This window comes from Rhinolophus sinicus, chromosome X, assembly GCF_036562045.2.
Source record: "Rhinolophus sinicus isolate RSC01 chromosome X, ASM3656204v1, whole genome shotgun sequence".
NCBI classification, from domain to species: domain Eukaryota; kingdom Metazoa; phylum Chordata; class Mammalia; order Chiroptera; family Rhinolophidae; genus Rhinolophus; species Rhinolophus sinicus.
In genome coordinates, this window is record NC_133768.1 from 102,354,898 (window position 1) to 102,359,941 (window position 5,044).

General features: G+C 41.2%; 1 pseudogene; it reads right to left on the reverse strand.

The window, feature by feature from the left end:
• Positions 1-1,181: 1,181 nt before the first annotated feature.
• On the reverse strand, positions 1,182-2,824 carry LOC109436882 (putative ATP-dependent RNA helicase DDX6; annotated as a pseudogene).
• Between the last annotated feature and the right edge of the window lie 2,220 nt (positions 2,825-5,044).

The following is a 5,044-nucleotide window of genomic DNA, read 5'->3' on the forward strand; positions in this document are numbered from 1 at the left end:
CAGGATGGGGAAGTGGTGTTAGCTAAGTTGATTGAGACTCAGATATGGTGCCTGCCTGTGCATGCACGCTGGGTAGGGGGAGGGCTCAGTAAAGGAACAATAGCACCTGCTAGCACTTCTGTCTGGGAGAAAGCTGCCCACCCAGCTCTCACCCTGAAGCTAGACAATTCAGTTCCTCTCCATATGTCCCTGGTGTTTTTCAAGCTGCTGTCCCTTCAGTGGAGCTTAGGGTGAGTGTTTAAGCAAAGTGAGTCAATGTGCCAGACCTTTAAAAGGATGCCTGGGTCTACAGTGGCCCTCCGTCTCAATGGGATGGAATCCCTGCTGATTTTCACAGCCAAGTGTGCGGACTCCTCTCCCTGGCACTGGTGCTTTGGGCAGGGGAACCTGGTGTGGGGCTGGGATCCATTGTTCCTCAGGGGGGACCCCCGCAGTCGAGATATCCCTCTCATTTTTTTAAAATACACATATTTACAGTGTTGATGAACTGCAGTTGCATATCAATTCCTACACATAAAGAAAAAAATGGTATTTAACATTACTAATACTTCTTCTTCCATTCCTGGTCTTGAGTATCAGGTAGAAAGGGAAGAGAGAGACTTCAACTTGAAACCAAAGTGTAAAGACAAAAATTTTGAAAAGAAAAAGGAAAGAATTACTATTGTTGATTGCTTGGGCTGTGTCTAAAAGGTGATATTCTGAATAGCGTAAGGCACTTTGCGCAAATAAGCAATAAGCTCTTCAGCTTAAAAAACAGATGAGTAATCAGGGAGAATTTGAAATGCACTCAAGAGTCAGCTGTTGGAGAATTTTGAAATCATAGACAAGCTTGTGTGTTCATTAAGATTCTTCTTTTTTTAAGGTTTCTCTCTTTCTGTTCTTTCTCCTCCTTCCTTGTCCCCCTTTCCTAGAAAACATTTTTTAAAAATAGCAGTTAGTGCAACTAATGTTCAGTCAGCACACAGTGCAAACAAGTGGAACAAAATAGGTAAATTCCTTCTTTTCAGCTTTTTTCTCTTTACCAGTTAAAAAAAGAAAAAATGTCTCAGCTCTTTTAAGTCTTCATAGTTTCAAAATAAAAAAATGAAAAACCCACAAAGAGAAGACATTCCCCCCTCCCCCCAAAAAGCAATGTGTCACAAATCCGAAAGAATCTTCTGTAGTTTGTCAAAGCATGCTTGTTAACATTTCTCATTTTCTACAGGCTCACTGTGGTATTCTGCTACATATAGGCTGTTGTCAGTGTTACTTGGGATAGGTTTAATTTCTGTTCCCAGCTTTTCCTCAATAACTTTTCAGGTGAAGTGTTCATATGTGATCAAGTTGATGGCTAAGCCAAGATGACCAAAGCGACTTGATATTCCAATATGATGGAGATAAGTGTCGGCCAGCTTTGGAAAGTCAAAGTTTATTACCATTACCACATTCACAGCTTGTATATCAATACCTCGGGTGAACAAATCAGTGCAAACAAGATTGTGGCATAAGCCATTTTGGAAATCATAAAATACACGATTTTGATGTTCTACCTCATTTTAGCGTGGATATAGAAGCAAGAATAACCCAGTTGAAAAGTCTTCTTGGCTAGCAATTAAATTTACTGAGAGGAGTTACAGAAAATGATGGACTGGTTTCTCTGAAGCCTGGAGAAAAGTGTGTTGAGGCAGTGTACTTTTTGGCACTCAGTTACATATGCGTAGTACTGGGTTACCCCCTTCAAACTTAGTTCCTCCAGCAGGTTGATCTCATAGGGTTTGTACAAAAGGGAATCTATGAACTTCCATACACTAAGAGGGAAAGTAGAATACAGAGGGTGCCAAGAAAATGTATACACATTTTAAGAAAGTAAAACTATTAAAATTGTAAGACTCAGTATATACTGATAACAAAAGATGAATACAAGTCATGTTTGACTTCTGCAATGACAAGAGGTGCTCAAAGTGGTTACAATCAGCATCCAGACACTTCTGATTACAGCAAACTACTGCTTGAGCAACGTTGACCAACGTGTCCACTTGTATACATTTTTTTTGGCACCCCCGGTATAATAAAGTCTGTTTTTAGTAGTGTGAGAATAATATCCACCATTATCTGCACAAAATCCTGTGACAGCAACTTATCTGCCTCATCTAATATTATCTGGACATGATCAGCCTTTGCAACTCCTTTCTTGATAAGATCCATAGCTACTCCCAGGGGTAGCTATCACTACGTGTACTGTGTCATCAAACCTCATTATATCATCCTGTAAATTGATTCTTCCTGTGGTTGCCATCACTTTGCCCCTCATGTGTTTGCTGACCTGGATGCAAATTTGACTGACCTGTAGAGTAAGTTCTCTAGTGGGAACAATGACCATTGCTTGTACATTGTCCTTTTTCAGGTCTTGCCATTCACTTAAGGGAATGAGGTAGGCGCCGCTCTTGCCTGTTCCAATTTTTTGCTCTCGCTAAAATATCCCTACCAGATAAAGTGATGGGAATGCTCTCCTCCTGAGTAGGAGATGGCTTTGCCCAGCCCATTTCAAAATTTCCCATCAGTAACTCACATTTCAAACAATAATCTTCAAACTCATTTCCTTTTGTGGCAGTCACATGTGAAGTTTTGATTCACAGATCCTTTGGAGGGACTTTTAAAGTCTTTTACTAGTCAGCACCAGGTTCAGTAGTGGTGGTTGTACTCTGTGCTTACTGCTGGTTCATCAGGTGCTGTGTCTGTGTACACCCCCCTCTGGGGCTCCACTGGGCTTCACAGGGCCTCTCAGCTGACCATTTTGACTGGATAGACCCATTATAACAGGGTTCTGTGTTCTGGCCGTGCTCATTGTAAAGATGTCTCTTTCAAACTTCAAAACTTTTGAAAGTCGGTAGAGAAACTAGTAATAATTTTAGGCTCTCCAAAACGAAGAGATAAATATAAGTCTTGCTCAATATTGAGTCCTTTATTGCAATGCAGCCAAACACCTGTAAGTCTCTGAATGGTAAGCAGCAGTGACTTGTTCTCATGCACCAAATCAACTTTTTATTTTTTTAAAAGATCTCCAACAAGGTTGAGTTATATATCTCAGTTCATTCACTTCAGTCTCTGCTGCTGCCCACTGTCTAGCGCCACTGAAGTCACTGCCCGGGCTGAGCTAACTCAGCTCCTCTGCCCCCTCCCTTGCCCACTGCCCTCCTCCCTCCCTCCCTTCCAATTCTTAACTGCCAAATGTGGGTGTGGGACCAGCGTGATTCGCGTCTCCACCCCTCCTACCAGTCTCAATGTGGCTTGTTTATATCCTTTTAGGTCTTTCGTTCAGCTAGTCTTAAGGTGGTTTTCAAGGGTGGTTGTCCTATAATGTAGTTGTAATTTTGATGTGGTCATGGTAGGAGGCGAGCATAGCATTTATCTACTCCACTGTCTTGACCAGAAGTCTTGTAAAGTTCTTCTGCTCGCCTCACCTGGATCCACTCAGGCAGTTACAGTGAGTTGGCAGCTTGCTTGGGGCTGAAGGGTCTAAGATGGCTGCACTGACATGTCTGAGGCTGAGGTGCTTTGTGTCTTCTGGGCCTCTCTGTCTGTCTCAAATGGTCTCTCCTCATTCACAGTCTCCCTCAGACTTTTTAACATGGCCGTAGAAGTGTTCCAAGAGGGCAAAAGTGAACAGCTACAAGGCTTCTTAAGACCTAGTCTCGGAAGTTGCAAAGCATCCATTCTGCTGCGTTCCACCACACTAGTATATACGCAAATTAACTCATTGAGCCCTAACAACAATGCTATAAAAAGTAGGTACCGTTATTATCTTCACTTTTAAAATGAGGAGACTAAACCTCAGCACTAGTAGTTGACCACAGGCACCCAACAGGCAAGCCACAGAACCAGACGTGGGTTTAATCTCTCTTTATTTATCAGCAAACTCTTTGACATTAAGTTTTTTATTAAACTATAGTTGATATACAGTATTATAGTTCAGGTGTACAACATAGTGATTTAACATTTATGTCACTTATTATGTGATCACCATAAGTCTAGTAACCATCTGTCAGCATACAAAATTATTATGATGATTTTTAATTTTGGCAAGGATCTTTCTACTGATGCAACTGTCAGTGGAGCCGTTAAAAGCATTTTATAGGCTGTAACAATATTGGGATAAATTTTTAATAAATTATTTCAAAATATAAATTTTAGTGTTTTCTAGAGTTAATGATTCTCATGAAAGAAGTTTTTCTAAAAATATTTAAGACTTCATAGCAATAAGTTCCAATTAAGTATGAATTTTAATTTAATTTTGTTTTTCTTTTTCCAGCATGGATTCTGTTTGGTTCTTTTTACAATTTCTATCTCTGTGTTAAACTTCTCATTTTGTTTATTTTCCTGCTTTGTATTGTTTTCCTGATTTCATTGAATTGTATTTCTGTTTTCTCATAGCTCATTGGGCTTCCCTAAAACAGCTATTTTGAATTCTTTATCGGGCAAATTGCAGATCTCCATGTCTTTTGGGTCAGTTACTGGAAAATTATTCTGTTCCTTTGGTGGTGTCATATTTCCTTGATTTTTCACATTCGTTGAAATCTTGACTTGCTGTCATCTCATTGGAAGTAGCAGTCACCTCCTCTATCTTTACTGACTGACTTCGGGAGAGAAATCACTTCCCTCAGCCCTGCTAGGGATTCTGAGGCTTTCTCAGACCTTCTATGGATATGCCTGCTTCACTCTTCTTACTCCCTCTTGTGGTAGAATTCTTAAACTTGTATGCCTTCTCTCCATCCTGCGATTTACCAGGCTGGGTACTCACAGCCTTCTTTTTTTTTTTTTTTTTTTTTGCTTTCCCAGGGGCCGTCTCTCCCAGGCCCACAGATTTGGACTCACATGTTCACTAGCTCTCTACAAGAGTTTGTTCTTGCTGCCATCAGGGGTGCGCAGAAGGAGTAGGCCACGGGGTAAGGGTGTGTGTGGTGAGGTGTGCTAGGAGGTTCTCACGGACCCTTGGTGGGATCTGCACGTAAGTAATTCCCAGTGGCTTGTGGGTGGGCCTCCCGACGGAGTCCCTCACCTGATTAGT